The sequence below is a fragment of the Piliocolobus tephrosceles genome, chromosome 10 (assembly GCF_002776525.5).
Source record: "Piliocolobus tephrosceles isolate RC106 chromosome 10, ASM277652v3, whole genome shotgun sequence".
NCBI classification, from domain to species: domain Eukaryota; kingdom Metazoa; phylum Chordata; class Mammalia; order Primates; family Cercopithecidae; genus Piliocolobus; species Piliocolobus tephrosceles.
Window position 1 is genome coordinate 77,560,036 of NC_045443.1, and position 20,115 is coordinate 77,580,150.

At 38.5% G+C, this 20,115-nt stretch overlaps 1 protein-coding gene across 1 annotated transcript in view; it reads left to right on the plus strand.

The window, feature by feature from the left end:
• The first annotated feature begins 3,095 nt into the window (after positions 1-3,095).
• Positions 3,096-20,115, plus strand: part of OTOGL (otogelin like) — a 239,565-nt gene continuing 222,545 nt past the window's right edge. Inside the window, exon 1 of the mRNA XM_023219423.1 lies at positions 3,096-3,182. The gene's annotated coding sequence lies outside the window, so the exon portion shown is untranslated. The remainder of the gene's footprint in view (positions 3,183-20,115) is intronic.

The window sequence follows — 20,115 nt, forward strand, 5'->3', positions numbered from 1 at the left end:
AAGACTCCGTCTCAAAAAAAAAAAAAAAAAAGAAAAGCAAGCACTTTTATTTCTTGGTGCCTAGTGTCCGGGAGGAGGATGCTGCCTCCAGAGAACTTGAGTATTCTGAGCACTTGCTGTTCAGCACCATACTGCTCAACCCTGGAAGAGCACAGTACACATGCAATGGGTAAATAAAAAGGTGTTCTCTAACAACAGGCAGACTTGTTTCATCAGCCCTTGCTGTACCTTGATTAGAATCTCCCTAAAGGGTGTCAGCCTCCTTTTGCTTTCCTTCCCATTCTTGTTCCTGGGATCTCTGAGACTCAAATAAAGAATCAGCCACCATTCAAGATTTTTTGTATTAGTTCAACAGAAGGTCAAAAAGTCAAGAATTTCAAGTTGCTTATATTTTACAGGGAGTCTGCAAAGTTCATGATTGGTAAGTATGATTTTCTATATATGTATGTAGTAGAAAGAGTATTTTTATATTTTAAAATTAGCAGCAGAATTCATTTTTGGGAGAGGAAATACCGTTTAAGAGAGTATCCTCATGGCCACTCTGAGAATGAAATGGGAAAGAAACTGGCCCCTACATTCCATCCTCAACCTTCCTTCCCTGTCCTTCTGGGCTCGGCCAAGATAGGATAGACTGAGATCAGGAGGGAGCTGTATTGCTTGCTTAGGTACCAAATGGGAGAACTTTTGAGTTTCTGAAAGAAGACAGAGAGGAGGAGAGAGGTTCCTGAGAAAGGGGAAAGTTAGAGAAAAACTTAGATCAGCACTGTCCAATAAAAACACAATGTGAGTCATATATAATTTTAAGTTTTCTAGTTTAAATATAAACAGGTAAAATTATTTTAGTAATATATTGTACATTGACAGCACATCCTAATTTGGATTAGCTAAATTTCAAGCACTCAGTGGCCACGTGTCTAGCGGTTATTGTACTGGGTGACATAGATATATAGAAAGGAGCCCAGCATCATGGCCAGAATCTGGAGTCCTTTGAAGAAACATAGTGAAAGTTCTGAGTGGTAGCAATGGAGGTGATTCTTCAATTAAAACTTTTCATTCATTTTCTGTGTTGTGCCAAGATATAAACTCCTCCCCATTTTCTCTATATCTTCAGTTAAATTCTGTTGTTTAATGTAAGGTATCTTAAGTGGAACTACTTTGCATCTGTATTGGCAGGAACCACTATTCCTTCACCACTGTCCCAAGCCCAGGAGATAATGTCTGTCCCTCACTTCTTTTAACCTAGGAAAGCCAACAGTCATTCATTTGACAGCCCCTTAACACCTCCTATGTCTGTTTCCCTTCTCTCTATCCCCACTGCTTTGGTTGCATTAGGTAATCTTAGGAAAAGGGATTGTGTTCTGTAGTTGGGCCAAAAGAGGTAGAGAAAATAAAACAGCCACCAGAAACTAGAGGTGAATGAGGAGGGGAGTCCAGCAGAAAGGAAGAGTCAGGGAAGATGTAGAGATATGGCAGGGGTGGCAGAAGAGGGGCTTTCCCATGATACATTGGATAGGAACTGGACTCCTTTTGATTTAAATATAAAATTAAATCTGGAGGACTTGGGACCACTCAGGCAACTGGCAATTGTTATGGGAAGGCATATGTGCAAGAGGTGGGAAAGATGGGCTGGGATGTAGTAACATAGCAATATTCCACTCTGGGAAAATAGTTGGGTGACAAAGGCTGACCTGACCTAATTAGGTACAAACCTATCATGAATTGACATGAAGCTTTTTATAGTCTTCATTGTCATATGTAATGGAAATATTCATAGATTTTGCAGCAGGAATATTAATGTATTTGATAATGGGGTGCTACCCCATACCCCACTATAGGATGTTACGTAATAATATAAAGTATATGTACCCTATTAACTTTCTGAAGTCCCTAAAGTTTAGAATTCCAAATTTACAACTGACTTCTTGGGTTTGCAATAAGGGACTGTGGATCTGAATTTGGTTAGGGGGTGGGAATGAATAGGAAAAGATTTTTTTAAACCCTTCAAATCACATCCTAAATGTCACTGCTTGACCTGCAGTCAAAGTGATTCCTAGTGATAGACACACCCCTCCCATTAATTGAAAAGTGTTCTTCCTCTCTTTCCCTTATCAGCCTTAATTTCTCCCATTTTTCATGGTTTGTTTTCTACCTTCTGGAACCCTGTGGAGTTGTGTATAGTTCCCTGCACAAAATCCTTGCATTGCTGAGTGGTCAGGAGAAACTCGAGCCTTAGGCTATGGAGTGCTCAAGTCAGAGGTTCACTTCAGAGGGGTTTGTTTTGGAGCAGAAGAGGTTTGACGCAGGTCTGTCGCATTTGATAGAGTGTGTTAGTTGCTCATGATGGCATAAAGGAGGCTGTCAAGAGTAACTAACAGAATATAGGCAGTAAATAATGTGCTCAACATTACGTCAGTCACTATTTTATTTATAGAATAGTGATTTTTGATCTTACTGGAGTGATAAACTGCTCATGTAGTATGCTATTCAGGTGTACTATTTTTATATCTAGTTCTTCCATGCTAAAAGAGTTAATGGTCCTCTAAGGGACTAATTTACACTCAGAAAATAACTTATGTGGCCAGAGAGATATATGTGTATTCTTTTGTATATTTAAAGGCATTGAAAATGCTCTGCCATTTTTTGCTTTTCTTAATATAACATCTGATGCAAACCAAAAAAAAAATGAATGCCAATAATTATAGAAAGGAGTTTGCTCTTTCTCAAATAGAGTACTGTGTGACCAGAGGTCCTTGTTCCCTGGAAATGTCTCTAGAATATTTTTTTCTGTTTACCTCATTGAGCCAAACTTCTTTCAAGAATTATACTTGTCCTCTATGTGATACTCGTTTTGAAAATGGTTTTCTTTCTATGCAGCTACAACAGAATAATGTGTTTCTTGCTGAACAGAATGTAATTTCTTATCCAATAAAAATGAAAAGATAAAGCTGTTCAAAAGAATCTTCCAAATTGACCTGCAAAGGAAACTCCAGAGAGTTATCCCAGTAGTCTGGGAGATCAAAGGGGAATGTTAAGGACTCATCCATCTACATTTATCTTTCATCTAGGCAGCGAGTGATGGGCCAGTCATTGGATTTTTGCTGTTTCTAAGACAGTGAACGAATCTACAATTACTGGAGAAGAGAAGACCTGCAGCCTTGTAGTAGAGCACGGAAAACTCAAAAGTAGGTCTTAAATTCACAGACATTCATTGTGATTGTCTCAATAAGGGGTCTTATAGTTATTGTTCACCTTTGGTGAGTCATGGATCATGACTGAAGATCAAGAGCCCTTTCCCTAGGAAGATGCATGCACCCATAACTATTTTATATAATTGATGGAAATGTGCAGATTCTCTGAAGCTCATGTCTGTACTCTACTTTAAGTCTAGAAAAAGAAAGGCATAGAAAACAAGTAGAAATAGATGCTTTTATTTTTACTTTTAAAAGCAATTTCTGAAAAATTATGCTGGTATTTATATTTTTAAAAAATTACAATGCAAAAAGGACAAAATAATATTATTTGATTTTGGCAATTCATTCATGGAAGAAATGATAGATAATAGGAATCACAATAAAATTAATTTTGAAATCCTTGTGAGAAAGGGTAGGTGAAAATAAAAACCTTTCTGAGATTTCTCTAAAGTCTAAAATGTCAGTTTATGGATGAATTTCCCCAGTCAAAAATTTTCCTAGGAGGAAATTTGGCCAAATGCCTGGAGCTAGGAATTTAGGATGAGTTTCTTATTGAATAAGTCATCCTACATAGTTAATCCAATGTTTACAAAAAGCAACTCTAAATTCAAAGAAATAATAAGATTTAGGATAGGAAGCAGAGACTAAGAGGCAAACTAAGATTTGATAGAAACTAGAAAAGACAAGATGAGCCTAAAGTATCCCATGGTTAGCCACAAAGTCACAACTCAAAGAGGTATGCTCTAAACACACAATCTAAAGTAATTTCAAGTTACTTTTTACTCCCTTACCTGCTTCTTTCTTTCTTAGCACTTAAAACATTCTGAAATTATTTTGCTTATTCACATATTTACAAGCTCACAGTCTACTTTCCCTATTAAAATGTAAGCTCTCTCCAAAATAAATAAAATAAAATAAAATAAAATAATCAGTTTATCTGGAGACATTAAAAGCAGAATTCTACAAAAAAAAAAAAAAGATCTGTGGGAATAGGATCATATTATTCATACTTGAATTAGTATTGTTGTTTTGGAGCATAGAATTGTACCTTTAGATATTAGCTGTCTCCTTTAGATAGACTCCTTGTGGGTTGTAAATACTCTAGAACAGAGGAAATGATGGTGGTGAGAGGTAAGGGAAGAGTCAACTAGTTACTGAAGAGTCACTAGTCACTAATAGACTAGTCAGCTAATGTCACTGTGAATGTGAACAGCTCTCTAACTTAGAAGACATTTAAAAATTACTGTGAATCAAAAGCAGCATTGACTTCTGTGCCTTGTAGAATCTAACAATAGTATCAAATTATTCACTTGTCTGTGCTGTGCAGTTCACTTTACGGGCATTATCAGTTGATTCTCTTTACAACTGTGTATGGTATTTATTTTTACCATTATTGTTTTTGGACAAGGAAATTAAGGTCAGAGAAGTCAAATAACTGACCCCCAAATTTAAGTTATGATAGATCTGGGGTCTCTTTTTACTCAATTGAGAACAGTACATGCCATGTTAGAGTCATCTGGCACTATCAGTGAGAATTTGTAAAATTAGACTGGTTTCTCCTAGGAGAGGAGAGCTGAAAGGTGGGGTGTGATAAAGTAGTAGCTCTTGGTGGTTGGGAGTTTAATAGTGAAGAGCAGAGAAAACAGATTCTCTTACTTCTCAGTTCTGTTGGAGCCCAAGCCAAAGTAGCACTGTTCGATGAGTTGAAAGAGGTCTTGAGGCATGAGAAGAGAAAGCAGAGGCTCAATCAGTTTTATGTTTCATTCTTTGTTAAGGAATTTGGTGAGAAGATCGTCCCTCCCAAATTTCAGCTCAAAGCTGAAAGGTCAGAGGTACTAGAATTAATAGTGACAGAATCATGGTATGTTATAAACCTAATGACAAAACAGATGCAAATAATAACTTGGAACTAAAAGACACTCATCCCAGAGTGCTGTAGGAACTCAAGAGTAAAGCAGTTTGTGGATATAAGGCAATTTATAGTCATCAATGACCTTTGAGTAGTCCTAGAATTTGAGGATGGGTAATCCAATCACCTGTTGCAAAAATCCAACCTTTGTCATCATTTTTTAAATTTTATTAATTTATTATTTATTATTATTATTATTTTTTGAGACAGAGTCTCACTCTGTCACCCAGGCTGGAGTGCAGTGGCACAATCTCGACTCACTGCAACCTCCGCCTCCCGGGTTCAAGAGATTCTCCTGCCTCAGCCTCAGCTAGGATTACAGGTGTGCACCACCATACCTGGCTAATTTTTGTATTTTTAGTAGAGACAGGGTTTCACCATGGTGGCCAGGCTGGTGTCAAATTCCTAACCTCAGGTGGTCCACCTGCCTCAGCCTCCCAAAGTGCTGGGATTAAAGGTATGAGCAACCACACCTGGCTGTGTCATCAATTTTTAAAATGAAATAAGTACTTTATTTTTTAAATAGCAATTTTAGTTTCACAGCAAAATTGAGAGAAAGGTGCAGAGATTTCCCATATATTTCCTGTACTAATCCTTTCGGACAGCTATAGCAAAGTCCTATAGTATGGCCTTATCAACAATGGAAATTTATTTCTTATTCTGGAAGTTGGGAAGTACAAGAATAACACCCCAGCAGATTTGGTGTCTGATGAGGGCACATTTTCTGGTTCATAGACAGCCATCTTTTCATTATGTCCTCAGATGGCAGAAGGAGCAAGGGAGTTCTCTGGGGTCTCTTTTATAAGGGCATTAATCCAATTCATGAGGGTTCCAGCCTCATGACCTAATCACCCCCTCAAAGGCTCCACTTCCTGAGACCATCACATTGGAGATTAAGTTTTCAACGTAAGAATTTGGGGGAGACACATTTAATCTATACCTTCTCTATCTTCACACGTGTATAGCTTCTCTCATTATCAACATCTCCCACCAGAGTGGCACATTTGTTAAAACTGATGAACCTACATTGACACATCATAATCACCCCAAGTCCATAATTTACATTAGAGTTCACTCTTGGTGTTATACACTCTATGGGTTTGTACAAATATATAATGACATATTTTCACCATTGTAGTATCATATAAAGTATTGTCACTGCCCTAAAAATTCTCTGTGCTCTGCCTATACATCCCTCCTCTATACCCCTCCAAATCCTGGCAACCATAAATATTTTTTATTGTCTACATAGTTTAGCCTTTCCGAGAATGTCACGTAGTTGGAATCATACATATGTAGTCATTTCAGATTGGCTTTTTTCACTTAGTAATATGCATTTAAATTTCCTCCATATCTTTTCAGTTTTTCTTAATGCTGTTAAACTAAAATAAAATAGAGACCGTACCTGAAGAATCTGTAAGTGGACAAAGACAGTTAAGTGTCATGTGTGACTTTAGCCTTACTTGATTTACAAACATAATCAAAACTTAACTTGAAGCTGGACACAGTGGCTCACTCCTGTAATCCCAGCACTTTGGGAGGCTGAGGTGGGTGGATCACTTGAGGTCAGCAGTTCAAGACCAGCCTGGCCAATGTGGCAAAATACCGTTTCTACTAAAAATACAAAAATTAGCCAGGCATGGTGGCTCATGCCAGTAGTCCCAACTACTCAGGAGACTGGGGCAGGAGAATCAGTTGAACTCAGGAGGTGGAGGTTGCAGTGAGCTGAGATCATGCCAGTGCACTCCAGCCTGGGCAGCAGAGAAAGACTGCGTTAAAAAGGAAAACAAAAAACAAAAAACAAACAAACAAAAAAACCCAAAACTTAACTTGGACTATTTCTTGTAAATGCCCATATTAAAGAAAAAGAAAACTTAAGCTCAACTAATCAGAAAGCACCAACTGTTATAGTTATATAACTAGGGACTTTCCAGGAGCCTATACCAAATAAGGCAGCTGCATAATCAAATATTTTATTTGCTTTACTTCCATGTTCGTCCTATAAAACCTCCCCTTTGCACTCCCTCTTTGAACCCCCAAACTACTTCTGGTTTGGAACTGAGCAATTCATGAATCATTGTTTGCTCAAATAAATAAAAAAAAATTTAAATGTGCTTCAGTTTATCTTTTAACAATGTTGAATTATATTCCATTGTCTGGATATACCAAATTAATTCATGCACCTACTGAAGGACATCTTAATTGCTTCCAAGTTTTGGCAAAAATAAAGCTACTATAAACATCTGTGTACAGGTTTTTGTGTGGACAGAAGTTTTCAACTCCTATAGTTAAGTGCTAAGGAGTGTGATTGCTGGATCATATGGTAAGAATATGTTTTGTTTGTAAGAAACTGCCAAACTGTCTTGCAAACAGCTGTACCATTTTGCATTCCCACCACCAGTGAATGAAAGTTCCTGTTGCTACACATCCTTGCCAGCATTTGATATTGTTAGTGTTCTGGATTTTGACCATTTTAATGGATACGTAGTGGTATCACATTGTTGCTTTAATTGGCATTTTCCAGATGATACAGGATGTGGAGCATCTTTTCATATGCTTAATTTTCAGCTGTATATCTTCTTTGATGAGGAGTTCCTTAAGGTCTTTGGCCCATTTATAATTGAGTTGTTTGTTTTCTTGTTGAGTTTTAAGAGTTCTTTGTATATTTTGGATAACAATTATTTATCAGATATGTCTTTTGCAATGATTTCCTCTCAGTCTATGGTTTGTCGTCTCATTCTCTTGACCTTGTCTTTCACAGAGTAGATGTTTTAAATTTTAATGAAGTACAACTTATCAATTCTTTCTTGCATGGATCATGGCTTTGATGTTGTATCTGAAAAAGTCATCACCCTATTCAAGGCTATCCGGGTTTTCTCCTATGTTATATTCTAGGGGTTTTATGGGGTTCCATTTTGCAATCAGGTCTATTATAAACTTTGAGTTAATTTTTTTTTTTAATTATACTTTAAGTTCTAGGGTACATGTGCATAACGTGCAGGTTTGTTACATATGTATACATGTGCCATGTTGGTGTGCTGCACCCATCAACTCATCAGCACCCATCAATTCATCATTTATATCAGGTATAACTCCCCAATGCAATCCCTCCCCCCTCCCCCGTCCCCATGATAGGCCCCAGTGTGTGATGTTCCCCTTCCCGAGTCCAAGTGAGCTCATTGTTCAGTTCCCACCTATGAGTGAGAACATGCAGTGTTTGGTTTTCTCTTCTTGTGATAGTTTGCTAAGAATGATGGTTTCCAGCTGCATCCATGTGCCTACAAAGGACGCAAACTCATCCTTTTTTATGGCTGCATAGTATTGCATCGTGTATATGTGCCACATTTTCTTAACCCAGTCTGTCACTGATGGACATTTGGGTTGATTCCAAGTCTTTGCTATTGTGAATAGTGCCGCAATAAACATACGTGTGCATGTGTCTTTGTAGTAGCATAATTTATAATCCTTTGGGTATATACCCAGTAGTGGGATGGCTGGGTCATATGGTACATCTAGTTCTAGATCCTTGAGGAATCGCCATACTGTTTTCCATAATGGTTGAACTAGTTTACAATCCCACCAACAGTGTAAAAGTGTTCCTATTTCTCCACATCCTCTCCAACACCTGTTGTTTCCTGGTTTTTTAATGATTGCCATTCTAACTGGTGTGAGATGGTATCTCATTGTGGTTTTGATTTGCATTTCTCTGATGGCCAGTGATGATGAGCATTTTTTCATGTGTCTGTTGGCTGTATGAATGTCTTCTTTTGAGAAATGTCTGTTCATATCCTTTCCCCACTTTTTGATGGGGTTGTTTGTTTTTTTCTTGTATATTTGTTTGAGTTCTTTGTAGATTCTGGAAATTAGCCCTTTGTCAGATGAGTAGATTGCAAAAATTTTCTCCCATTCTGTAGGTTGCCTGTTCACTCTGATGGTAGTTTCTTTTGCTGTGCACAAGCTCTTTAGTTTAATGAGATCCCATTTGTCAATTTTGGCTTTTGCTGCCGTTGCTTTTGGTGTTTTAGACATGAAGTCCTTGCCCGTGCCTATGTCCTGAATGGTACTACCTAGATTTTCTTCTAGGGTTTTTATGGTATTAGGTCTAACATTTAAGTCTCTAATCCATCTTGAATTAATCTTCGTATAAGGAGTAAGGAAAGGATCCAGTTTCAGCTTTCTACTTATGGCTAGCCAATTTTCCCAGCACCATTTATTAAATAGGGAATCCTTTCCCCATTTCTTGTTTTTCTCAGGTTTGTCAAATATCAGATGGTTGTAGATGTGTGGCATTATTTCTGAAGGCTCCGTTCTGTTCCATTGGTCTATATCTCTGTTTTGGTACCAGTACCATGCTGTTTTGGTTACTGTAGCCTTGTAGTATAGTTTGAAGTCAGGTAGCGTGACGCCTCCGGCTTTGTCCTTTTGACTTAGGATTGTCTTGGCAATGCGGGCTCTTTTTTGGTTCCATATGAACTTTAAAGCAGTTTTTTCCAATTCAGTGAAGAAACTCATTGGTAGCTTGATGGGGATGGCATTGAATCTATAAATAACCTTGGGCAGTATGGCCATTTTAACGATATTGATTCTTCCTATCCATGAGCATGGTATGTTCTTCCATTTGTTTGTGTCCTCTTTGATTTCACTGAGCAGTGGTTTGTAGTTCTCCTTGAAGAGGTCCTTTACATCCCTTGTAAGTTGGATTCCTAGGTGTTTTATTCTCTTTGAAGCAATTGTGAATGGAAGTTCATTCCTGATTTGGCTCTCTGCTTGTCTGTTACTGGTGTATAAGAATGCTTGTGATTTTTGCACATTAATTTTGTATCCTGAGACTTTGCTGAAGTTGCTTATCAGCTTAAGAAGATTTTGGGCTGAGACGATGGGGTTTTCTAAATACACAATCATGTCATCTGCAAACAGGGACAATTTGACTTCTTCTTTTCCTAACTGAATACCCTTGATTTCTTTCTCTTGCCTGATTGCCCTAGCCAGAACTTCCAACACTATGTTGAATAGGAGTGGTGAGAGAGGGCATCCCTGTCTTGTGCCAGTTTTCAAAGGGAATTTTTCCAGTTTTTGCCCATTCAGTATGATATTAGCTGTGGGTTTGTCATAAATAGCTCTTATTATTTTGAGGTACGTTCCATCAATACCGAATTTATTGAGCGTTTTTAGCATGAAGGGCTGTTGAATTTTGTCAAAAGGCTTTTCTACATCTATTGAGATAATCATGTGGTTCTTGTCTTTGGTTCTGTTGATATGCTGGATTACGTTGATTGATTTGCGAATGTTGAACCAGCCTTGCATCCCAGGGATGAAGCCCACTTGATCATGGTGGATAAGCTTTTTGATGTGCTGCTGAACCCGGTTTGCCAGTATTTTATTGAGGATTTTTGCATCGATGTTCATCAGGGAGATTGGTCTAAAATTCTCTTTTTTTGTTGTGTCTCTGCCAGGCTTTGGTATCAGGATGATGTTGGCCTCATAAAATGAGTTAGGGAGGATTCCCTCTTTTTCTATTGATTGGAATAGTTTCAGAAGGAATGGTACCAGCTCCTCCTTGTACCTCTGGTAGAATTCAGCTGTGAATCCATCTGGTCCTGGGCTTTTTTTGGTGGGTAGGCTATTAATTGTTGCCTCAATTTCAGAGGCTGCTATTGGTCTATTCAGGGATTCAACTTCTTCCTGGTTTAGTCTTGGAAGAGTGTACGTGTCCAGGAAATTATCCATTTCTCCTAGATTTTCTAGTTGATTTGCGTAGAGGTGTTTATAGTATTCTCTGATGGTAGTTTGTATTTCTGTGGGGTCGGTGGTGATATCCCCTTTATCATTTTTTATTGCGTCTATTTGATTCCTCCCTCTTTTCTTCTTTATTAGCCTTGCTAGCGGTCTGTCAATTTTGTTGATCTTTTCAAAAAACCAACTCCTGCATTCATTGATTTTTTGGAGGGTGTTTTGTGTCTCTATCTCCTTCAGTTCTGCTCTGATCTTAGTTATTTCTTGCCTTCTGCTAGCTTTTGAATGTATTTGCTCTTGCCTCTCTAGTTCTTTTAATTGTGATGTTAGAGTGTCAATTTTAGATCTTTCCTGCTTTCTCTTGTGGGCACTTAGTGCTATAAATTTCCCTCTACACACTGCTTTAAATGTGTCCCAGAGATTCTGATATGTTGTATCTTTGTTCTCATTGGTTTCAAAGAACATCTTTATTTCTGCTTTCATTTCGTTATGTACCCAGTAGTCATTCAGGAGCAGGTTGTTCAGTTTTCATGTAGTTGAGCAGTTTTGATTGAGTTACTTAGTCCTGAGTTCTAGTTTGATTGCACTGTGGTCAGAGAGACAGTTTGTTATAATTTCTGTTCTTTTACATTTGCTGAGGAGTGCTTTACTTCCACTTATGTGGTCAATTTTGGAATAAGTGTGATGTGGTGCTGAGAAGAATGTATATTTTGTTGACTTGGGGTGGAGAGTTCTATAGATGTCTATTAGGTCCACTTGGTGCAGAGATGAGTTCAATTCCTGGATATCCTTGTTAACTTTCTGTCTCATTGATCTGTCTAATGTTGACAGTGGAGTGTTGAAGTCTCCCATTCTTATTGTATGGGAGTCTAAGTCTCTTTGTAAGTCTCTAAGGACTTGCTTTATGAATCTGGGTGCTCCTGTATTGGGTGCATATATATTTAGGATAGTTAGCTCTTCCTGTTGAATTGATCCCTTTACCATTATGTAATGGCCTTCTTTGTCTCTTTTGATCTTTGATGGTTTAAAGTCTGTTTTATCAGAGACTAGGATTGCAACCCCTGCTTTTTTTTGTTCTCCATTTGCTTGGTAGATCTTCCTCCATCCCTTTATTTTGAGCCTATGTATGTCTCTGCATGTGAGATGGGTCTCCTGAAGACAGCAGACTGATGGGTCTTGACTCTTTATCCAGTTTGCCAGTCTGTGTCTTTTAATTGGAGCATTTAGTCCATTTACATTTAAGGTTAATATTGTTATGTGTGAACTTGATCCTGCCATTATGATATTAGCTGGTTATTTTGCTCATTAGTTGATGCAGTTTCTTCCTAGCCTCGATGGTCTTTACATTTTGGCATGTTTTTGCAATGGCTGGTACCAGTTGTTCCTTTCCATGTTTTGGGCTTCCTTCAGGGTCTCTTGTAAGGCAGGCCTGGTGGTGACAAAATCTCTAAGCATTTGCTTATCTGTAAAGAATTTTATTTCTCCTTCACTGATGAAACTTAGTTTGGCTGGATATGAAATTCTGGGTTTAAAATTCTTTTCTTTAAGAACGTTGAATATTGGCCCCCACTCTCTTCTGGCTTGTAGAGTTTCTGCCGAGAGATCTGCTGTCAGTCTGATGGGCTTCCCTTTGTGGGTAACCCGACCTTTCTCTCTGGCTGCCCTTAAGATTTTTTCCTTCATTTCAACTTTGGTGAATCTGGCAATTATGTGTCTTGGAGTTGCTCTTCTGGAGGAGTATCTTTGTGGCGTTCTCTGTATTTCCTGAATTTGAATGTTGGCCTGCCCTGCTAGGTTGGGGAAGTTCTCCTGGATGATATCCTGTAGAGTGTTTTCCAATTTGGTTCCATTTTCCCCCTCACTTTCAGGCACCCCAATCAGACGTAGATTTGGTCTTTTGACATAATCCCATACTTCTTGCAGGCTTTGTTCATTTCTTTTTCTTCTTTTTTCTTTTGGTTTCTCTTCTCGCTTCATTTCATTCATTTGATCCTCCATCGCTGATACTCTTTCTTCCAGTTGATCGAGTCGGTTACTGAAGCTTGTGCATTTGTCACGTATTTCTCGTGTCATGGTTTTCATCTCTGTCATTTCGTTTATGACCTTCTCTGCATTAATTAGTCTAGCTGTCAATTCTTCCACTCTTTTTTCAAGAGTTTTAGTTTCTTTGCGCTGGGTACGTAATTCCTCCTTTAGCTCTGAAAGGTTTGATGGACTGAAGCCTTCTTCTCTCATCTCATCAAAATCATTCTCTGACCAGCTTTGATCCATTGCTGGCGATGGGCTGTGCTCCTTTGCAGGAGGAGATGCGCTCTTAGTTTTTGAATTTCCAGCTTTTCTGCCCTGCTTTTTCCCCATCTTTGTGGTTTTATCTGTCTCTGGTCTTTGATGATGGTGACGTACTGATGGGGTTTTGATATAGATGTCCTTCCTGTTTGATAGTTTTCCTTCTGACAGTCAGGACCCTCAGCTATAGGTCTGTTGGAGATTGCTTGAGGTCCACTCCAGACCCTGTTTGCCTGGGTATCAGCAGCAGAGGTTGCAGAAGATAGAATATTGCTGAAGAGCGAGTGCACCTGTCTGATTCTTGCTTTGGAAGCTTCCTCTCAGGGGTGTACTCCACCCTGTGAGGTGTGGGGTGTCAGACTGCCCCTAGTGGGGGATGTCTCCCAGTTAGGCTACTCAGGGGTCAGTGACCCACTTGAGCAGGCAGACTGCCCCTTCTCAGATCTCAACCTCCGTGTTGTGAGATCCACTGCTCTTTTCAAAGCTGTCAGACAGAGTCGTTCGCGTCTGGACAGGCCTCTGCTGCTTTAGCTGAGCCCTGTCCCCGGAGGCGGAGTCTACAGAGACAGGCAGGTTTCCTTGAGCTGCTGTGAGCTCCACCCAGTTGGAGCTTCCCAGCGGCTTTATTTACCTACTTAAGCCTCAGCTATGGCGGGCGCCCCTCCCCCAGCCTCGCTGCTGCCTTGCGGTTAGATTGCCACAGACTGCTGTGTTAGCAAGGAGGGAGGCTCCGTGGGCATGGGACCCTCCCGGCCAGGTGTGGGATATAATCTCCTGTGTGCCGGTGTTACAGCGCAGTATTGGGGTGGGAGTTACCCGATTTTCCAGGTGTTGTGTGTCTCAGTTTCCCTGGCTAGGAAAAGGGACTCCCTTCCCCCTCGCGCTTCCCAGGTGAGGCGATGCCTCCCCCTGCTTCAGCTCTCGCTGGTCGGGCTGCAGCAGCTGACCAGCACCGATTGTCCGGCACTCCCGAGTGAGATGACCCCAGTACCTCAGTTGAAAATGCAGAAATCACCGGTCTTCTGTGTTGCTCGCGCTGGGAGATGGAGACTGAAGCTGTTCCTGTTCGGCCATCTTTCTCCGCCTCCACAATTTTTTTTTAATTTTTAATTTTTGTGGTTCCATAGTAAGTATATATATTATGTATTGCATGAGATGGGGTACATGAGATTTTTTTGATACAGGCATGTAATGCATAATAATCACATCAAGTAATATGGGGTATCCATCCCCTCAAGCATTCATCCTTTGTGTTACAAATAATCTAATTATAGTCTTAGTTATTTTTAAATGTATAATTAAATTATTGTTGACTATAGTCACCCTGTTGTGCTATCACATACAAGGTGTTATTTATTCTTTCTATTTTTTTGTACCCATTAATCATCCCCACTTCCCACCCTCTCCACTTGTCTTCTCAGCCTTTGGTAACCGTCCTTCTACTCTCTATCTCCGTGAGTTCAATTGTGTTGATTTTTAGATACCACAGATAAGTGAGAACGTGTGATGTTGTCTTTCTGTGCCTGGCTTATTTCACTTAGCATAATGACCTCCAGTTACATCCATGTTGTGGCAAATATATGGATCTCATTCATTTTTATGTCTGAATAGTACTCCATTATGTATATGTACCATATTTTCTTTATCTACTTGTGATGGCTAATATTGAGTGTCAACTTGATTGGATTGAAGGATGCAAAATATTTTTCCTGGGTGTGCCTGTGAAGGCATTGCCAAAGGAGATTAACATTTGAGTCAGTGGACTGGGAGAGGCAGACCCTATCCTCATTCTGGGTGGGCACAATCTAATCAGCTGCCAGTGTGGCCAGAATAGAAGCAGGCAGAAGAACATGAAAAGATTAGAATGGTTTAGTCTTCTGGTCTACATCTTTCTCCCGTGCTGAATGCTTCCTGCCCTTGAACATCAGACTCCAAGTTCTTCAGCTTTGGGACTCAGACTGGCTTCCTCGCTTCTCGGCTTACAGACAGCCTATTATGGGACCTCACCTTGTGATCGTGTGAGTCAATACTCCTTAATAAACTCCCATTTATGTATACATCTATCCTATTAGTTCTGTCCCTCTAGAGAACCCTGACTAATACACCATTCATCTGTTGATGGACATTGATATGGTTTGGCTGCATCTCCCATACAAATCTCATCTTGAATTCCCATGTGTTGTGGAAGGCACCCGGTGGGAGATAATTCAGCCATGGGGAGAAGTCTTTCCAATGCTGTTCTAGTGATAGTGAACAAGTCTCATGAGATCTGATCATTTTATAAAGAGGAGTTCCCCTGCACGAATTCCCTCTTTGCGTGCTGCCATCTATGTAAGATGTGACTTGCTCCTCCTTGCCTTCCTCCATGATTGTAAGGCCTCCCCAGGCACGTGGAACTGTTAAGTCCAATAAACCTCTTTTTTTGTAAATTGCCCAGTCTTGGGTATGTCTTTATCAGCAGCATGAAAATGGACTAATAGAGACACTTAGATTGCATCCAAATCTTGTCTATTGTGAAGAGTGCTGCAAAAATTATGGGAGTGCAAATATCTTTTCCATATACTGATTTCCTTTCTTTGGGGTATATACACAGCAGTGGAATTGCTGGATCATATGGTAGCTCAATTTTTAGTTTTTTTGAGGAACCTCCAAACTGTTCTCCATAGTGGCTGTACTGATTTACATTCCCACCAACAGTGTGCGAGGATTCCCTTTCCTCCACATCCTCGCCAGCATTTGTTATTGCCTGTTTTATGGATATAAACCATTTAATTGAGTTGAGGTGATATCTCATTGTAGTTTTGATTTGTGTTCCTCTGATGATCAATAATATTGAACACCTTTTCATATATCTGCTTGCCATTGGTATGTCTTCTTTTGAGAACTGTCTATTCAAATCTTTTGCCCGTTTTTAATCAGATTATTCGATTTTTTTTCCCCCATAGAGTTTGTTTGAGATCCTTATATATTCTGGTTTTTAATCCCTTGTCAGATGGATGGTTTGAAAATATTTTCTCCCATTCTATGGGTTGTCTCTTCACTTTGCTGATCGTTTCCTTTGCTGTGCAGAAGCTTTTAAATTCGAGGTGATACCATTTGTCCACTTTTGCTTTGGTTGCCTGTACTTATAGGGTACTACTCAAGAAATTTTTGCTGAGACCAATGTCCTGGAGGGTTTTCCAAATGTTTTCTTGTAGTATTTTCATAGTTTGAGGTCTTAGATTTAAGTGTTAAATCTGTTTTGTTTTTATTTTTGTATATGGTGAGAGATAGGGTTTAGTTTCATTCTTCTTCATATGGATAGCCAGTTTTCCCAGCACCATTTATTGAGGAGATCATTTTTCCCCAGTAGTTGTTCTTGGCACCTTTTTGAAAAGTGAGTTCATGGTAGGTGTGTGGATTTGTTTCTGGGTTCTCTATTTTATTCTATTGGTCTGTGTGTCTATGTATCATAAGGGTGGTAGTGGTTTCTTGCTGTTCTCTGGCTTGCCTCACTCTTCTATGTTGGCTCTCAGTTCTTCCAGTCACTTGTGTGACTAATTCCTTGAATTAATTTCTGTTGTAAATTCCAGAAGTGGTTTCTATTTTCCTGGTGGGTTCTTTATTGATTTATGTGTATAAAATCTTTAATCTAGTACCTGGTTAGTAATAATTTCTTCTCATATGGTGGGTTTCAATAAATATCAACTAAATAGAAATTAGCAAATCCTAAGCATTTTAAGTATGAGAAAAATGCCACAAGCTTATAAACTTTTATTCACAATTCTAAAATCTATAAAGCTCTGAAAACTGAGTTTTGTTTTTTAAAAAACAACAGTTTTTAAAAAACAGTTTGTGGTAAACTTGTTTGATTACAAATTCTGACTTGAACTGACATGAAGCTATTTATAGCATTTATATACCTCCTTTAGTGTGGCTTTATAAGTTACATTGCAGAAAATTTAATATATTTGACTTCAGGAGACTTATCAGGCTCCACTGGGGATGTTATGTAATAAATGAAATGTGTATATAAATTCTAAAAGATTCTGAATTTAGAAATCCATTGTACCCAAGGGTTTAGAGTAAGGGATTGTGTGGTTATACAGATTTCAGAAAAAGAAGAGGTTATCTCTGAAATGGGCCTTGCAGAATTGGTAGAATGGCAGAGATAGGAGGTAAAGGCTATATATATATATATATGTGTGTGTGTGTGTGTGTGTGTGTGTACATATAGCCTATACATGTATATATATGTGTATATATAGAGAGAGCATACATATATAGAGAGAGAGAAAGAGAGAGAGTAGCTTTTGTAAAAGGGGTTGAGTTCTTGATTTGATTCTCAGCTCGGTTGCTGTTAATGCATCACAGAGCTGCTGATTTGTGTACATTAATTTTGTATCCCAAAACTTTTCTGAATTCATTATCAGTTCTAGTACTTTTTCAGAGAAATCTTTAGGGTTTTCTAGGTATATGATCATATCAGCAAACAGTGAGAGTTTGACTTCCTCTTTACTGATTTGGATGCCCTTTATTTATTTCTCTTGTCTGATTGCTCTAGCTAGGACTTCCAGTACTATGTTGAATAGACGGGGTGAGAGTGGGCATCCTTGCCCTGTTTCAGTTCTCAGAGGGAATGCTTTAAACTTTTCCCTGTTCAGTATTATGTTAGCTCTGGGTTTGTAATAGATAGCTTTTATTACATTGAGGTATGTCTCTTTTATGCTTATTTTGCTGAGGGTTTTAATCATAAAGCAATGCTAGATGTTGTCAAATGCTTTTTCTGCGACTAGATGGTCATGTGATTTTTGCTTTTAATTCTGTTTATGTGATGTATCACATTTATTGACTTGTGTATGTTAAACCATCCCTGCAACCCTAGTATGAAACCCACTTGATCATGGTGGATTATCTTTTTGATATGCTGTTGGATTCAGTTAGCTTAGTATTTTGTTAAGGATTTTTACATCTATGTTCATCAGGGATATTGGTCTGTAGTTTTGTTTTTTTGTTATATCCTTTCCTGGTTTTGATATTAGAGTGATACTGGCTTCATATGACTTAGAGAGGATTCCCTCTTTCTCTATCTTGTAGAATAGTGTCAATAGGACTGTTACAAATTCTCTTTGAATGTCTGATAGAATTCAGCTGTGAATACATCTGCTCCTGGACTTTTTTTTGTTGGTCACTTTTTAAATTACCATTTCATTCTTACTGCTTGTTATTGGTCTGTTCAAGGAATATACTTAACCAAGGAAGTGAAAGACCTCTACAAGAAAAACTACAAAACACTGCTGAAAGAAATCATAGATGGCACAAACAAATGGAAACACATTCCATGCTCCTGGATGGGTAGAATCAATATTGTGAAAATGACCGTAATACCAAAAGCAATCTACAAATTCAAAACAATTTCCATCAAATTGCCACTATCATTCTTCACAGAACTAGAAAAAAAATCCTAAAATTCATATGGAACCAAACAGGAGCCCACATAGCCAAAGCAAGACTAACTGAAAAGAACAAATCCAGAGACATCACATTACCTGACTTCAAACTATACTATAAGGCCATAGTCACCAAAACAACATGGTACTTGTATAAAAATAGGCACATAAACCAATGGAATAGAATAGAGAACCCAGAAGTAAAGTCACATACTTACAGCCAACTGATTTTTGACAAAGCAAATGACATAAAGTGGGGAAAGGACACGCTATTCAACAAATGGTGCTGGGATAATTGGCAAGTCATATGTAGGAGAAAGAGACTGGATTCTCATCTCTCATTTTATACAAAAATCAACTTGAGATGGATCTGGGACTCAAATCTAAGACCTGAAAATATAAAAATTCTAGAAGATAACATCGGAAAAACCCTTCTAGACATTGGCTTAAACAAAGACTTTATGACCAGGATCCCAAAGCAAATGTAACAAAAACAAAGATAAGTAGGTGGAACTTAATTAAACTAAAGAGCTTCTGCATAGCAAAAGGAACAGTCAGCAGAGTAAACAGACAAGCCACAGAGTGAGAGAAAATCTTCACAATTTATACATCCAACAAAGGACTAATATCCTGAATCTACAAGGAACTCAAACAAATTAGCAAGAAAAAAACAGTTCCATCAACAAGTAGACTAAGGACACGAATAGACAATTCTCAAAATATACAAATGGCCAACAAGCATATGAAAAAATGCTCAACATCACTAATTAACAGGGAAATGCAAATCAAAACCACAATGCAATACCACCTTACTCCTGCAAGAATAGCCATGATAAAAAAAATTATAAAAATCACAGATGTTGGTGTGGATGTGGTAAAAAGGGAACACTTCTACACTGCTGGTGGGAATATAAAATAGTGCAGCCACTATGAAAAACAGTGTGGAGATTCCTTCAAGAATTAAAAGTAGAACTACCATTTGATCTAGCAATCCCACTACTGAATATTTACCCAGAGGAAAAGAAGTCATTATATGAAAAAGATATTTGCACATGCATGTTTATAGCAGCACAGTTCACAATTGGAGAAATATGGAACCAGGCCAAATGCCCATCAGTCAACTAGTGGATAAAGAAATTGTGGTATATGTATGATGGAATACTACTCAGCCCCCAAAAAGGAACAAATTAATAGCATTCACAGCACCATGAATGTAACTGGAGGCTATTATTCTAAGTGAAGTAACTCAGGAATGAAAAACCAAACATTGTATGTTCTTATTCATAGGGAGTTAAGCTATGAAGATTCAAAGGCATAAGAATGACATAATGGACTTTGGGGACTCAGGGGAAAGACTGGGAAAGGGATGAGGATAAAAGACTACAAATTAGGTTCAGCGTATACTGCTAGGGTGATGGGTATACCAGAATCTCACAAATTGCCACTGAAGAACTTAGTCATGTAACCAAATGCCACCTGTTTCCCCAAAACCTATGGAAATGAAAAAATTTAAAAAAGAGAAAGTTATAAATAAAAGTGTAGAAAAAGGGAAAAATGAGAAACATGG